The sequence below is a fragment of the Nicotiana attenuata genome, chromosome 1, assembly GCF_001879085.1.
Source record: "Nicotiana attenuata strain UT chromosome 1, NIATTr2, whole genome shotgun sequence".
Lineage (NCBI taxonomy): Eukaryota > Viridiplantae > Streptophyta > Magnoliopsida > Solanales > Solanaceae > Nicotiana > Nicotiana attenuata.
This window is the reverse complement of record NC_031989.1, coordinates 2,724,119-2,742,285: the sequence shown is the minus strand read 5'-3', so window position 1 is coordinate 2,742,285 and position 18,167 is coordinate 2,724,119.

The window sequence follows — 18,167 nt, the reverse complement described above, 5'->3', positions numbered from 1 at the left end:
GGGGAAGGTGTTAGGCACCCCTCAAGATCCACTAGTGTGGTCCCGACCATGTTACAATTGTGACTTTTCAAGTAAACAATCAAGGCTCAAATAAGGACTTGCATACAACATTGCAATTAAATTGAAAACTTGTGAAGATAGGTAGAGAAGGCAGAATTTTATGAAAAGAAAGATTTAAAGAGTTTTACAAGTAGAGATGAAAGCGAATAAAGGAAGAGGGGTCCTAGGTTTATGATTAATATGGATCACATCAATGCAATACCCAGCAATCACTCCTCAGAAGACGGGTCGCACGTGATATTAGCGCACCGGTCATCATATCCATATTCTACCCTTCCCACCCCGTTAAGGTATTAAAGCGCGGAACAATATCGTTACTTATTGCATGCTACTACCCGTCCCAATCCTATCAGTCCCGGAGGCATTTGGGACTTCTAGTCCTATCAAGGGAAGGAGTTTTGGGTTTTTCAAGAGTTTAAAAGGTTAAAATTCTAAGGCGTCAGACAAAATCATATAAGGCAGTTACGGAGGCATATAACAATTAAGGCTCAAATAGACCTCTATTAATCACAGAAACGCGTAGTTTAGCATGTCTTACAGGTACTGATTAGGTCTGAGTTAAACTTAAACGTTAGGCGGGCTGATTTCTCAGATGAGAAGTCCGAATTAGGCCTCCTTTGGTTGTAGTTATCAAGGACCGATGCAGTTAATTAACTACTTAATGGTTTGCCCAAGCGAAACCTATAGGCATGATATCTAACAATGCTTACTCGGATTTTTAAGAAGGCTTACTGATTGTAGGAAAACAAACATGAGTTCTGCAGATATTAAACGACATTACTACTGGTTTTATACTTGTAGATAAATGAATCAGATTCAACTGGTTACTCCTATGGCACGATTTCTAAGCGTTGTTGGTTTTTAAAACGATTCTAAAAGTGCAGGAGTCCTATAGACATGGTATCTAGAATGCAATTGATTATTATTTAACCTATAACTGTTTGCCTAATGATAGATGTAAAATGCAGAACCTTAAAGAAATGGTTTCTATATATGCATAAGTGCAGGAAACCTGTAAGCATGATCTCTATATATGCAGAACCTTAAAGACATGGTTTCTATATATGCGTAAGTGCAGAATCCTATAGTTAGGATCTCTATATGAAATGCAGAAGTGCAGAATCCTATAGTCAGGATCTCTATATGAAATGTAGAAGTGCAGAGTCCTATAGTCAGGATCTTTATATGAAACGCAGAAAGTGAAAAACAGGCTGTGATTACAGGAATAAATACATAAGATCATAATGTCTACTCGTATGCACACATAAGTGACCCTCCCCCTTTTTTACTAAAACCCCGTAAGTTATTACAAATTATTACAGACCAGAATGAATCAAGAAAAGTAAAATTACATCAGAAATTTAAGCTACAACCAAGGAGCCCAATTCAGACTCAAGGTCTAACAATATGATATGAACCAACTTCCGGGATCAGGTTCCAAAGCCTTTCTCTTATCTGGGGGGGTGTGTTAAAGTTCCAAGGAGTTTCAAGAACTCCAGGCAATGCTTACACCCCACATATCATTGCAGAATTGGATTAAAGTGCAGTATGGAAGGGTCAGCCCTCAAATGTCCAAGTTCAGAGGGAACTCAAGGTCCCAAGGCAAGGCTCATAGGAGGGGGGCAGAACTTAGAGTCTAAGAGTAAGTGTAAGTGCAATAGAGGGGATTAGGGAATGCCAAGGCAGGCTGGTGGTCATGCCCAGCAACTGGAATGCTGGCACACCCCTGACCAGCCTGGCAGCTAAAAAAATTAGAGAGTTAGGACCTATTGCAGGTCAGGTTCAGCCCTGGACAGCAATTTGGACGTTGCCAGGCTATACCTTAACTCAAACACATAAGGGAATGGGGTATGGGAAATTGAAAGATCCTAGGACCCAATGAATCCAGTTTTATCCATGGACAATAACTTTGTATATTGCCATGTCTTAAACCACAGCTCAGACACATAAAGGGATATGAGGAATGGGATTCATATAGCAAGACATAAGCACATTACCATAAAGATTAAATTCTACAAAGCAGTAAAGTAATCATGGACATAAGAACTAGTAAGTAAACACATTGGAGTTGATGCTAGAATCAAAACTAGGACATACCAGTTTCAGAAAAGAAAGCAGATGAAAGCAGAAGTCTTGCAAAAGCCAAAGTGCAGAGAATTTTTAGAAGAGGTTGTGAGAATTAAGTGAAGCTCTAAAGTGTATTCAGTGTGTTGTTGTTGTTGTTGTTCTTGTTGTGTTTGTGAAAAGAGGAGTCGTTTATTTATAGTGTAAAAAGCATGTGAAAACAAGGTAAGAAATAATTTGAAAGCTGATTGATAATCAATTACACAAGACTCCCCCTAATTAGGGGATTCAGATTCAAACGGGTTAAACTATTTAAGGAAAGGAATTGAATAAACACTTTGTGTAAAGCATGCAATTGAGGGCAAATACATAAAGGTTATTTAAGGACAGGGTTTCTGAAATACACGATTTGTACAGATTAAGGAAAGAAAAATCAAATTTAACAGACCAAGAAATCAGAGGTTATGAATGAACCGAGCAGAAAGATGGAAAAAGTTTTAAGGGAAATCAGCAATCAATCAATTAGACCTAATTAAAAGAATTATGAATCAATCACAAGTTGGAAAGCCCTTTTGGAGAAAGATTCATCACATATAAAGAGCATACAGACACGTTAAGTATGAAAGAAAATTATTATGCCATTGTAAAATCAGTAGAAAACCCAGTAACAGAGTTTAGAAAAGTTTATCAAAAGGTCAGAATCATATGAAACTTAAAAGAGTTGGGGGGTTTTGAAATAAGAACCCCAGTTCGGGCAAACCATAAAGCAAAGATGAGAGGGCAAGCAGTTGAATTGAAACATGTTTAGAGGTTTCAGAAAAGAACTAAAACTTCTAACATGCTTCTCTCAGCAACAGAACTCATGAATAGCATGTAAATATAGTAGAAAGGTTCAAAGCAACCAGAGAAAAGAAACTAATTCAAAGCATGATGAGAAAGACTGATAAGAACAGTAGAAAAACATGCTTAAGAAGATCTTTTAAAAGAGACTTAAACAAGGTTTAGTAGAAGAAAAATAGTAAGGACACTTAAGAACACGGTGAAAGAATACAGTAGGTGAAACATACCAGAACATAGTAGAAAAGCATTGTTGATACCCAATTTTTCTCTATGTATTATTCGTACCCAAAATACTTCCAAAATAGCATATTTGTGCATATATAAGTACACCCATGAGTTTTGATATTTTTTTGATGATTTTTAAACCAATTTATTGCCTATTTTTATGCCATAAAATCCAATAATTATTCCCAAAATTTATCATTTTGGTGAACGATTTATTTTATTCTCATATTTACATCAAAACATAGCTAACATGATTTTTGCATATTTTTACAAATTCATTTGGTATTTTTAAAACTAAATTGCATATAATTGCAATACTAGCCTCTTTAAAGATTCAATTGTAATTATATTTATAAAATTGACTCCAGTATTTTTAATTTGATAATTATGTATCATTAATCATTTTATCACATTTGATTTATTTCTAGAAATTATTTGCTATTTTTTTATAAATTAAAACAAGGGAAAAGTGGCTATTTAAGAGTTAGCCTTTTGCATTTCAATTTTAGCCCGAAATTAACCTCAATCTTAAGCCCAAATCAGACCCAAAATTCCCTACCCAATTTCTTAATTAACCCGACCCACGACCCGTTTATTTTTACCCGCCCGGTTCCCTTTTGATCCAGGCCGTTGATCAAAATGATCAACGGCCACATTTCCTCCTTAGCATTTTAATTCCCAAACGACCCTAACCCTATCCCCATTCTCCAAATCCGCCGCCTCTGGTTCCTCTCATCTCTCTCGAACCCTCTCAACCTCTGAAACCCTAATATCCACCTACCTCCAGAATCCATGGCTAATCTAGCCATGGACAACCTCTACCCACCATCTCCTGCTCTCACACGCTTGCTCATTGAAGATTCGAGGCTAGACCTCGAAGGTCTTCATCCAGACCCTGGCCAGTTCGAGTTTCTTTGGTCGTTTTCGGCTTTGCTCCGGCGTATCTCAACCTCTCGAGCCTGGATTCGACCTTGCTAGCTCAGAACCATTCACGAGACTTCCAAGCCTTCTCGTCCTTTTGGGTTCTCAGAAACCCTAGCCTAATCGAGGTTCCTTTTTCGCTTATTCGTCTAGATCTATGCTAGATCTATGCTGTGTGTGCCATTTTAGAGTTTTTCCCCAATTTTCCCTTTTCAAAACTGTTCGAATCCTATTTTTAGGGTTTTCTAAATTTTTCTGATTCTTTTACTCTTTTTATGTGTGTTCATGCTCGTTGTTTTATTCCTTCTTATGTTCAAGCCTGCTCTTGTGTTTCTTACTGGATCTTTTACGGAGATTCTTTTACCTCTTTTGTTCACTTGTTAGCCTAGGTTATTGACTCGCTTTTGCTTATGTGTTTAAGCTCATGCTTTGATTTTGTTTCTGAGTTCTGTTGATCATGCTTTTGCCTACCTTCGTCTTAAAACTCGTAATTTCCTCTTACTTCTGTTTGTGCATATCTGCCTATCTCTGTGATTTTGAACGATTCCCTCACCTCCGACTCCATGTGAAACCCTAAGATTTGGGGGGTTTCTTTTCTTTGAAGTAAAAGACACTAGGGTATCACTCTGAAACCCTAGGTTTACAGACTCATGACGAGTCTGTAATCGAACTTGTGAACTTATTTGCCTATGATTATGGAAAAAACTCTCATTGTTCTTCTTTGTTTTGAACTGCATGCTTATATATAAGCTTCCCTTTTAAAGTTTTATTTTCGCAATTCCTTTAATCAGGCTAAGAAATTCGTCACTAATTTCTCTTGATTGAACCTCTTTTACCTTACTGATGTTTTCCTTAAATAATTGATCCTGTATCTTCTGTGATTTTGTACCAACGTTTGAATTATTTACTTCCTTAATTTTCTCAGTCTCTTTGTGATTTACAACTAGAGCCGAGATCCTTTGACTGATTTTTAAACTTATACCTTATTCTTACTACTGTGCCCTCTTTCCTTAAATATCCAATTGTGTATGTGACCTTATTTGTGCACCATATGGTCTCTTTACCTTAATTTAGCCTTATTAAACTGATTCTCTCTTCCTTCTTAGTCGCCTGAACTAGACCTTTAATTAAAGGAGTCTGTCTACCCTAATTAATACTAATTTGATTAGTTTCTATGTTTATACCTTTGTGCCTGCATCACCTGTTTTCAAAACTAAATAAAGGGCTCAGCCCTCCCCTTTTCAAAGGGGCAGTAACAACGAGTAAGTAACAATCAAGCAATAATAGGCAATCTGCTTTCTACTCCCTTCTTCTCTCAAATACGCAGACCAGTTCTGTGTACTTCTCCTCTTTGCTTTCTGAAATACCCTTTATGCTCTCCTTGAATCTTCAAGTGTTCTGCTGAAAACCTGAGTTGTTTCTGCTGCTTGCTTGCTGTGGTTACTCTGCTATTCTCTTACTTTGCAACTGGTATGTCCATCTTAGTTTAAATACTGCTCCTCCACTATGTGTTTCACATCCTAGTTCTGTTATGCTTTCCTTTACTGTTTTTCTGCAACTTTGTCATTATTGTTCCTATGTGAATCCCCTTACCCTTTACCCTTTGTATGTGGGTTATGGTTCAGGGCATAACAGCACTCCAATTTGTTGTCTATTATCTTGAACTGGATTCTTTGAATCCCAAACTCAATCAATGCCCATTCCCTTTTCCCCTTTTATGTGTCTGAGCCCTGGACTGGGGTCTGATAGTGTCCTAATCACTATCTAGACTTTGGTCTGACCTTCAAAAGGTCTGCTCCTAACTTGTTCAACCAAACAAGTGGTCAGGGGTGTGCCAGCCTACTTTGTAGCTAGGTATGACCACCACCTGTCATCGGCTCCCAATTCCCCATTCACTTTGCACTTACTCTTAGCCTATAAGTTCTGCCCCTCTCTTGCAAGCCATGCTTTGGGACCCCCTGAGCTCCCTCTGAACTTGGATGCATGAGAGCTGGCTCTTCCACAATGCACTATTCTAATTCTGATAGTATCCTGGTGTAACAATGCTGGAATCCCTGAGATTCCTTGGAACTTTGAAACACCTTGGATAAAGAGAAGGCTTTGGAAATCTGGATCCCGGAAGTGGCTCAGTCGCATATTATTAGATATTAAGGTTGAATTAGGCTACTCGGATCTAGCTGTTAGCTTTTGATGTATCTTTTAATTTTCAGTTTGATTCATTGGATTGTAATAATTTTGTATGAAACTCGGGGAGTATAGTAAAAGGGTGTGGGAGGGGTCTTTACTTTTCTTGCATCCAAGGGTTAGAAATCATGAGTTAGGATTTTTATTCAAACTAGAAATCCTGCCTATAGGGTCTTTAATACTGATTCAATCACATAGAGACCATGCCTATAGGATTTAACGCTTAACTTTACCACAAAATCACCTAGAAAGCATGTCTATAGGATTTAACATTCAATGTTCTGTAATGACACATATAGAGATCATGTCTATAGGCTCTTGCATTTCTGCATATACAAATGTCATTAGGCAAACCGTTTATAGGCTCAATAACAAAGTTGCATATAGACATCATGTGTATAAGACTCCTATTAATGTCATGAAAGGGTGTTAAAATCGGTAAACGTATAGAAAGCATGCCTATAGGAAGCCTCGTCTTTAATAGCATCATTCGTTCTTAAGCAGTATCGATTGATGGAACTAGTGTCTTTACTAAAACTGGTAATTTTCTACTTCTGAAACCCATTAAAATTGGTAAACCTTTTTCCTATAACCAATCTGCACTCCCCCGAAATTCGTAAACCTTTTAATCAGTCTACATCTTTTCTGAAACAACTGGTAACTCTTTTCTAAAATCGGTTTGCATCTTTTCTCTTTGTTTAAACTGATAATTCTTTTTCTAAAATCAACTTGCGTCTTTTCTGAAACTACTGGTAACTCTTTGCATCTTTTTCCTGAAATTAATAGATCCTACGCCTAGGTTTTTATTTCAACTCATAAATAAAGGTTGGCTAATTAATGAATCGGGTCAGCCCCTGACAACTTTATCCGAGTTGCCTAATGCAGACTCTCTGTTTAAATACATGTGTTGAACCAGTCCGCTCGCTGCTTAATTTAATCTAAGACCAAATCAGTATTTGTCAAGGCATGCTAAACTAAATGATTGTTTGACTTCTGGGGTTAATTTGAGCCTTGTATGCTTGCTTGTCCTCCCCTTTTACTTGATACTTGTTTTGAATGTCGAGCTAGAATTTTATCCTTTAAACTCCACAAAGGCCCTCATCCCTTTCTTCCCCTTTAGGATTAGAAGTCCTAATACCCCGCGACTAATACGATTGGGACGGGTAGTAGCATGCGATAAGTAAACGATACCGTTCCGCGCTTTAATACCTTAACGGGGGTGGGAAGGGTAGACATGGAGATGATGATTACACGATAACACTCCGCGTACAACTGAGTACCAGTGTTGTGCGAATGATCCATGTAATGTATAAACCTTTGACCCCTTTCTCCTTCTTTATTAGTTTAACAAAATTTTCTGAATCGTTAAAGCTATTGCATTTTCAATTTCTGCTTCTCGCATGATCTTTCGGATTATTTGCACTAAGTACTTGACCTTTTCCTCTACTTGCACGTTTTTTTACAAAAATTGCTCCTTTAAAATTCAGCACTTCTTTTAACCTTTTGTGCTTCTTGTACTTGTTTATTTACATTTACATTTAAAGTCACAATTGTAGCATGGCCGGGAACCATACTAGTGGATCTTGAGGGGTGCCTAACACCTTCCCCTCGAGATAATTTCAAGCCCTTACCCAAAACTCTGGTCTGCATCTTTAATTCTTCTAAAAGTGTCCTAATGCACTATAATCATTAGGTGGCGACTCTCCAAACTCTCAAAAAACCCAATTCCCAAAGTGGGAAAAGAGTTCTCTTCCCAAATGTCGTGAACCCGATTCCGCGAGGAAAAAGGGGGCGTCGACAAGCATACAAGAGCATGGTATCGAAAACACAGTAGAAGAACATACAAAAACGGAAGGTAGAAAACACTGTAGAAGAACATACGTGGTAGAAGGAAAAACATAAGAACACAGTAGAGGCAAATACACACAAAAAGGAAAAGAAAGTCAGAGAGACACTTAAACATTTTCTGAAAACCCTAGATCATAAAAGAAAGACTTCGAAAAGTAATTTTTTGAAAGAAAAGTTAGGAAAATCGTTCAACAAACTCAGATAGAGCATGAATACACAACAGATCTAAGAAAAATCGGGAAAAACCTCGAATGGTTAGGGTTTCAAAAGAACCCTAAAATGAGAAAGGCTTGGAAAAGTCCGATCTAAGTCGGATGAGGTCAGAAACAGCCTCAGAAGACCAAGAGCCACCGGAGCAAAGCCGGAGATGGTCGGAATCTTCGAATCGGACAAGGTCTGGGCCAGGCTTCTTCAAGGTTTGACCTCGAAACCATGGTAATCAAACGTGTAGGAGTCACACGAGGTAGATACAGGCCATCAATGGCTTTGGAAGCCATGGATTTGGTCGGTTTTGGGTGGTGATTGAAGGTGGCGGCTAGGGTTTTTGAGAGAAGTTGAGAGAGAGTTAGGAGAGGGGGGGATTCAAGGGCGGCTACAGATGGGAAGTGATTAGGGTTAGGGGTGATTGGGAATTAAAAAAGGAAAGGGGTAATCTGGGCCGTTGATCAAAACGATCAACGACCTGGATTAAAAGTAATCCGGGTGGGTTGGTTCGAACGGGTTATTGGGTTGGGTCTGAAATTGGGTTAATTTGGGGGTCTAATATGGCTATAATCGAAATACAAAATGGGCTGCAATTGAAACGAAATGAGGCCAGTTTTTAAATAGCCAGTTTTGTCCCTTTTTATTTTATGAAAATAGTGAAAATGATTTTAAAAACAAATTAAAAGCACTGAAATAATTAATAATGCATAAATATTAATCTAAAAATACTGGAAATGATTTTATAATTATAAAATGCTATTAATTGTAAAATGGGCTATAATTGCAATTATATGCAATTTAGCTTTAAAAATACCAAACAAATGTGTAAAAATATGCAAAAATCACTTACATTTTATTTTGGTGTAAATATGAGAACAAAATGAATTATTCGCCAAAATGATAATTTTGGAACAATTATTTAATTTTTGTAGTGTTAAAATAGACAATAAATTGGTTTTAAAAATCTTTACAAATTTGGAAAAAATACCAAAACACTTGGGTATGCCATATATGCATATATATGTTATTTTGAAAGTATTTTGAGTATAAAAATACCTAGGGAAAAATTGGGTATCAACAGTACTAACCTTGCAGAAACAGCTCAAGGAGCAAAGTGAGTGCATAGAGCAGATACTCAGGGTGCCGCCCATAATCAAAGGGGTAGATATGGATAGATATTCACAACAACCCTAGAATCCAAGTGTTGCTCCACTCCTAATTCCAAAAAGTTCAAAATGCCTGATATTCCAAAATATGATGGAACAACAGACCCACGAGATCATGTGACTGCATTCACAACGGGCGTAAAAGGCAACGATTTGACTAAGCAGGAGATTGAATCAGTATTAGTCAAAAAATTTGGTGAAACGCTCACCAAAGGAGCGCTAATATGGTATTCTCTTTTACCCGAAAATTCTATAAATTCTTTTGCTGAGCTTGCAGATTCTTTCATCAAAGCACACTCGGGAGCTCAAAAAGTAGAGAAAAGAATGGAGGATATTTTCAAAATCAAGCAAGGGGACTCAGAACTGCTTAGACAATTCGTGGACAGATTTCAACGTGAAAGAATGACATTGACACGTGTACCTGACAACTGGGCAGCTATAGCTTTCACAAGTAATTTGAATAAAAAAAGCTCGGAAGCTACGAGGAGACTCAAGGAAAGCCTTCGAGAATTCCCAGCTACAACGTGGAATGATGTTTATAACAGGAATAGCACGAAGCTGAGGATTGAGGAAGATACTGTTCCACGATTTCAAAAAGAAGAAAAGGTAAGTTCGAGACGTGCGGAGACTGAAAAAAGATCCAGTAAAAACAGGTACGATCCTTACATGGGACCTGCGGGAAAGGACTCACGGTCAAGGCAGGATAATCAAAGGTACGATTACAGATCAAGAAACAGAGAATCAGGTTCTTCATCAAGATTCAGGAACAAGCGAAACAACTATGAGTCACGAGATGATGATAGAAATTTAAAAGCGAGATTCGGTGTTTACAACTTCAACGTCAGCACCTCCGAGCTCGTAGCTGTTTTGAGAAGCATGGGAGATAAGGTTTGATGGCTAAAGGAAATGAGATCGAATCCAAACAGGCGCAACCCTGACCATTGGTGCGAGTTTCATAATGACCACGGACATAAAACAGCAGATTGCAGATTTTTACAAAGTGAAGTTGATCATTTATTAAAACAAGGATATCTTACTGAGTGTTTAGTGAGAAAGGCAAGCAAGCTTACATGAAGAACAGCCAGGAGCCTCCAAAACCACCTTCTCCCAAAAGAACTGTCAACGTTATAAATGGGGGTGAAGACGTCAATGATATATCATATATTGTAGCTAACAAAATTTCCAAAGTAACAATTACCCAAGGGAAACGGGTGCGGCATGTTTTAGAGGAAGACAACATTACATTCAATGACACAGATGCAGATGGCGTATTAACCCCTCATAACAACGCACTGGTAATATCTTTAATTGTACATGATACTAATGTGAAACGAGTTTTAATTGATCCAGGTAGTTCCGTGAATATTATTTTGCTAAGAGTATTACGTGAGATGCAAGCTGAAGATAAAGTGATACCAAAGGTGCATACTCTATCTGGATTTGATAATTCTAGTGTCCTCACGAAAATAGAGGTAACACTCACCACATTCGCTGAAGGAGTCGTCAAAGATACAAAGTTCCAGGTGGTAGATATGGAGATGGCTTACAACATGATTCTTGGGAGACCATGGATCCACGAAATGGATGTTGTTCCTTCAACCTTGCATCAAGTTATTAAATTTCCATCACCATGGGGAATCTGTCAAATTCGTGGAGATCGACATACAGCCAGGGCTATCAACTCTGTTGCAGATACAAGCACGAGAAATGAAGGTAAATAGCAATCACAAAAGGCAGTTGAGGACACCAGAACACAAACCTCAACTGAACAAGGGCAAACAGATGTAGATTCAAGGCCTGATACCATTCAAGAACCAGAAAACAACAATAGAGGAATTAGAGCCAGTCGTGTTATTTGCTCAATGGCCTGATAAAAAAAGTCTATGTTGGAGCCAATCTTAGCCAAGGTATGAGAGGTAAGTTAATTGAATTTTTGAAAACTAACGTGGACTGCTTTGCTTGGTCCCACTCTGACATGACAGGAATACCACCGGAGGTGATGACTCATAAACTAAATGAAGATCCATCATACCCTCATGTCAAGCAAAAGAAAAGAAAGCAAGTAACTTTCAAGAATCGGGTGATTCAAGAAGAAGTCCAAAAATTGCTAAAAATTGGTTCCATTCGTGAGGTAAAGTATCCTAACTGGTTAGCTAACACTGTTGTAATTCCAAAAAAGAATGGCAAGTGGCGGGTTTGTGTAGATTACACAGATCTTAATAAAGCCTGCCCTAAAGATTCTTTTCCACTACCACACATAGATCAATTGATTGATGCAACTGCAGGTCACGAAATATTAAGTTTTTTAGATCCATATTCAGGTTATAATCAGATTAAAATGGATCCGGGAGATGAGGAAAAAACTTCATTCATAACAGACAGGGGGACTTATTGTTATAAAGTAATGCCTTTTGGTCTAAAGAATGTAGGTGCAACGTATCAGAGGTTAGTTACCAGAATGTTTCAAGAGCATTTAGGAAAGACTATGGAGGTATATATAGATGATATGCTTGTTAAAACTCAGTATTCAAAAGATCACATATCACACTTATCTGACACATTTTCAATTTTGCGCAAATTTAATATGAAGTTAAATCCCGAAAAATGTGCATTTGGCGTTGCATCAGGTAAGTTTTTGGGTTTTCTTGTTTCTAACCGTGGTATTGAAGTGAACCCTGCACAGATTAAGGCCATTGAAGAAATCCCTGATATACTTTCAAACAAGAAAGAAGTTCAAAGATTAATAGGGAGAATTGCAGCCTTGGGAAGATTCATTTCTAAATCATCAGAGAAGTGTTTTAAATTCTTCTTATCCCTTAAGAAGTAGGATCATTTTGAATGGAATGAGGAATGTCAACAGGCACTCAGGAATTTGAAAACGTACTTATCAAATCCACCTTTGCTGGCAAAACTAAAGACTGGGGAAAGACTACTCATTTACCTTGCTGTTTCGGAAGTTGCGGTAAGTGTTGTTTTGGTCCGAGAAGAACAATGTAAACAATCCCCAATCTATTATGTTAGTAAATCTTTGTTAGACGCGGAGACGCGGTATCCTCAGCTAGAAAAACTTGCACTTGCATTAATCATGGCATCTAGAAAGTTAAGACCTTACTTTCAGTGTCATCCTATCGATGTAGTAACTGCCTACCCTTTACGTAATATATTACATAAGCATGAGTTATCAGGTAGGTTAGCTAAGTGGGCAATAGAGTTAAGTGAATACGAAATCACATACCAACCTAGAACTGCTATAAAATCACAAGTGTTAGCTAATTTCATGGCTGATTTTACCCAGGGGATGCAATTAGAAGTAGAAAATGAATTACAGGTATTCAATGGAGCTAACCCGGGAACTTGGACTTTATTCACTGATGGCTCATCTAATGTAAAAGGTGTCGGTTTAGGGATTGTCTTGGTACCACCTACGGGTGAAACCATTCGACAAACTATTAAATCAATGTCACTCCATAACTAACAATGAAGTGGAGTATGAGGCTGTGATTGCAGGTCTAGAATTGGCACGAGAGCTTGGCATAAATCAGATTATAATCAAGAGTGATTCGCAACTCGTGGTTAATCAAATGCTGGGGACTTATACAGCTAGGGAAGCAAGGATGCAACAATATTTAGAAAAGGTGCGGGAATTGATAAAGCAATTTCAAACCTGGAAAGTTATACAAATGCCAAGGGATGAAAATGTTGAAGCGGACGCCCTAGCTAATCTCGCATCTGCAATTGATGTGGCAAGCGATGCAAACGCCTCAGTTATAAATTTATTTCATTCAGTTCTCGATCCTGATAAGAATGAGATAAATTTTAATAATTTAACTTGGGATTGGAGGAACGAGATTGTTGCTTTTTTGCAGTATGGTACCGTCCCTGATGATAAGAAAAAAGCTCATGCGCTTCGAAAGAAGGCTGCTCGGTACTGCTTGAAGCAAGGCAATTTATATCGTAAAATGTTCGGTGGTTCCTTAGCAAGATGCCTCGGACCTTCGCAAACAGAGTATGTAATGAAAGAAATACACGAGGGACATTGCGGGAATCACGCAGGAGGAAGGTCACTGGATGTTACTGTCGTTGTTCCAATAACTGTACTACCACGATAGCGGTACATGTTATTGTTTTTCCGATTAGCCTTCATTACCACTAGTGCACCAGAGCATACTCTCATCACTCCATTTTTTGCAACGATTTTGAAACCTTTTGATTCTAGGGCTCCCACAGAGATGAGATTCTTTTTCAAATCCGGTACATATCGAACATCTGTTAATGTTCTGATCATTCCATCATGGTTCCTTAATCGTATTGAAACAATGCCATATGAGGTAAGAGGGCTGTTATCCGTAGTGTGGATGACTCCATATTCTCCTTCTTGAAATTCTACGAACCAGTCCATGTTGGGACACATATGATAGCTACAAGCCGAGTCATCAACCATATGTCTGATGATGTTGATGACTCTGTTGTAACTAATGAGAAGTCTGAATCATCACAATCAGCTACATTTGAATCCATAATGGCTTTTCCATTGTTATGTTTGGCCTTATTCTTCAACTTTGGACAGTCTTTCTTCTAGTGCCCCTTTTCTCGACAAAAGGCACATTCATCTTTGCTGGGTTTAGATCTTGACTTAGATCTTCCTTTCTTTGTCCTCGTTTGATTTTGAGGACGACCCCTCACAAATAGTGCTTCTCCTTCTCCGCCCTTCTGTTTTTTTCGCTTTCTTTGTTCATAGCTGTACAAAGCCGAACAAACTTCTCTGAGAGAAACTTCGTCATTTCCATGGAGTAGAGTAGTTTCAAGGTGCTCGTACTCATCAGGAAGTGACGCCAACAACATCAAGGCCAAGTCAGCATCATCATAAGTTGTATCCATATTTTGCAAATATGTCACCAACTTATTGAAACTGGTGATATGTTCATTCATCGTGGTACCAGGAACATAGGTGAAGTGAAATGGTCTCTTCTTCATGTACAATTTATTTTGACTGTTTTTCTTCAAAAATTTATCCTCCAGTGCTTTCCATAATTTACTTGCAGAAGTTTCCTTTGTGTATGGATATTTCTGTTCTCTAGCAAGGTAGGATCGAATGGTACCGCAAGCAACACGGTTGATAATTCTCCAATCTTCTTCTCCAATAACATCTGGTCTCTTTTCTTCAATAGCAAGATCTAGCCCTTGTTGAAAAAGGACATCTAGAACCTCGCCTTGCCACATCCCAAAATGTCTTGACCCGTCAAAAATTTCTACCGCAAATTTCGCATTTGACACAATTCTTGTCATAAGCGAAGATGCCAATGATGACGTATTGTTGACACTTGATGTAGATTCTTCTTGTTTATTGTCTCCCATCTTTGACACAAATATTATTTAATAGCTGACGACACAAATCAAGATTATTTCCTTTCTGGTGTGGAAGATCAAACTAAGCTGCAACCACAGAGCATACTCAGACAGAACCTTGACTCAGTTACCAAAATAAATCTTTTCTGATGTGGAAGATCAGACTATGCTGCAACCACAGAGCATATTTAGACAGTACCTTGGCTCTAATACCAATTGTTGCTGAAGTCGAATGTATATAGTGTGAATGAGTCACAACTACTATACCAAAAATTATGGCAGCCACCAAATAATAAATAAGATAATAAAATAACAATAAAAGGAACACCAGAATTTACGAGGTTCGGCTAATTTTGCCTACTCCTCGAACACAACCAGTATTTTATTCCACTCTAAAAATACAAGTGAAATAATACTAAAGAGAGAAGATACAAATGCCTTAAGAAGATAAGAAGGCAAATGAGAGGTGTGTCTAAATCCTAAACATTAGGCCTCCTTTTATAGGGAAAAATTCCCACCAAATTTGCTTCCCAACCGATGTGGGATATTGTCATATTCAACACTCTGCCCCAAGAGCCAAATGCCACAATTACTCCCCAACAAGTGAAGGAGATTTTCAAGAAATTTAATTTGTCGTTCGAGCAAGCTCACCGAAAGCAATCTATGTGCGTCGTACCAAATAGTAAGCTCCGCGATAATTTGAAAGTATCAATCGCGAGGAAAATACTTCCAGTGTATCGGGAATTTTACAATACACACAAACATATGATGGCAAGAGAGAAACATTCGAGTCATGTGATCTGATTTTTCCCCGAGGATGTAGGGCATTACTTGTCTGATTTATTTTTTGGACCAATTGAGTCGGAAGTTCCTCATCGGTTGAGTCTTCCCCATCACGTACAATACCATCAAGATTGCGGTGAAGATAAATAGTTAAGTTTTCTTCTTGTAATGTCATGTAATTATGTATAAACATGAAGATCATATTAAAATATATATAAATTGCACAATATCTTTTGGTGTGTTTACATAAAACAGTTAATACTCTATATTGGTTTATTCCCTTATTTCTTCACACACGAGTTACGATATGGGAGTTGTCATGGAGATACGTAGGCACTCAATGTGTGTGAGTATCAGTAGATTTGAGCTTAGGAGTAAATTTTATAAATGACCATATAATTATGACTTTTTTTCACCAAAATCATGTAATTATATTTTTTCTAACGCAAAAATTAGAAAACTTTTATTAATTCACACAAAAATCAAAATGACCGAAACACACAATTTTCAGGTAGTTTTTTCTTATTTCATGTCCTTTTAGTTTTATTTACAATTTAATAAATAATAATCCAATTAAAATATGAATGACACAATCACACCCAACCCGACCCGATCAAACTAATATCCATATACATAAATTAAAAAAATACTAAAAATGAATCATTCTCCGAAACTACATGGTACTTGTTTTTTTATTTTTCTGTTTCCATAACTTTTGTTTCCTTTTTTTTTCCAGAAGTTCATGCAAGATGTCACGACCCAAAATCCACTATGGGTCGTGATGGCGCCGGACACCGTTGTTAGGCAAGCCAACTAAATATTTAATTAAACTCCAATTTTAATAATTTTTGAAAAGACCAAGATTTTTCCTTTAAATTTTATAAGTACAAAAGTAGCTGCTTCATTTCAAATTAAATAATAGCAATCAATACAAAACATTTCAATACCATCCCAGAACCCGGTGTCACAAGTGCATGAGCATTCTACTGATAAGGATATCAAATACAATACAACATCCGTCCGGAATACAATGGACAAAAAGAAAGTACAATTTACTTGAAGGGACTTCACAAGTTGTGGGCCGCCTCGCATACTGCAACTCACCTAGTCCCCGAATCATCCGTGCTGCTATCTAAAGGAACATATACATGTGCAACAAAAAATACACAGAAGTATAGTATGAGTACGTAGTCAACGTGTACTCAGTGAGTATCCCGCCTAACCTCGAAGGGGTAGAGACGAGATGGTCAACCTGGACACTCACTAGCGGTCCAATAATAATACACTAAATGTGTGAGGAAATTATGGATTCATATAGCATGTTCTATTTCATAAAGCTGTAGAACAGGTAAACACCTTTTTAACAATTAACAAAGATTTTCAAGATTTACTTCTCTTCATTTTAATCAATTCATCCCAAGCCATGAAAGGCAATATCATCATTTAAGATTTCTCATGCATCAATATATAAAAGATATCATGCGCAAATCATACCGAGGCGACGGCCCGATCCAACAGAAAATAAATGTGCACTTGCCGAGGGTCGACGGCGCGCCTATAGATGCATCTATTTTCCCGCTCGCGAATTAATCATGCGACGCGGTCAACATAAAATAAACACATACCCTGCTCGCGAATCATACATGCGACGCAGGTACACATAGAGATACATGCTCAATCAATCAAGTAAGAACTTATCAGGGAGTGTTTATCGTAATATATATCCAACTCTCTTTTAACAATTTTTAAGAAGTAAGGATGAATCCCTTCAGAAATTCATTTACAAATTCCATGTGATATAAGCAATTTAAGTTATCAAAGAGTTTACAAGTAATCCAAGTATTCATGCTTTTGGGTCCTACACTACCCGAACAATAGCATAATAGTGGCTACGCACGGACTCTCGTCACCTCGTGCGTACGTAGCCCCCACAAATAGGAGCACATAGCCAAATAATTCACCTATGGGGACATTTCCCCCTCACAAGGTTAGAAAGGAGACTCACCTCGCTCCGAAGACTCATAACTGGCATTCTACATTCCTCCAAAGACTTGCACCAACGCACAATGCTCCAAAACTAGCCAATGATTGTACAAACCCATTAATATATGCTCAAATATTCATAACAAACTAATTTATAGCAATTCCTAACTCCGATTAAAAAGTTGACCAAAACGCCCTCGGGCCCACGTGCCCGGAATCCAAAAATTTTCGAAGATATACGGAACCCATCACTTCACTAGCTCAAATATATAATTTACTCCTAATTCCATGCTCAAATTCGTGGTGAAGTTCAATTATAAAAATTTCTAGGTCTTCTTACAAAACACCAATTTCTCCACAATTTTCATGCCTAATTCCATTATATAATCTTGTATTTAACTTGGAAATGAGTAGGAGTAACTTACCTTAACATAGATGACGAAAATCCCCTCTTGAAGCTCCCTAAAAATCGCCCAAGCCTTGAAGATGTGAGAGAAATGAGCTTATACCCCGATTTAAAACATGCCTTCTGCCTCCAGGCAT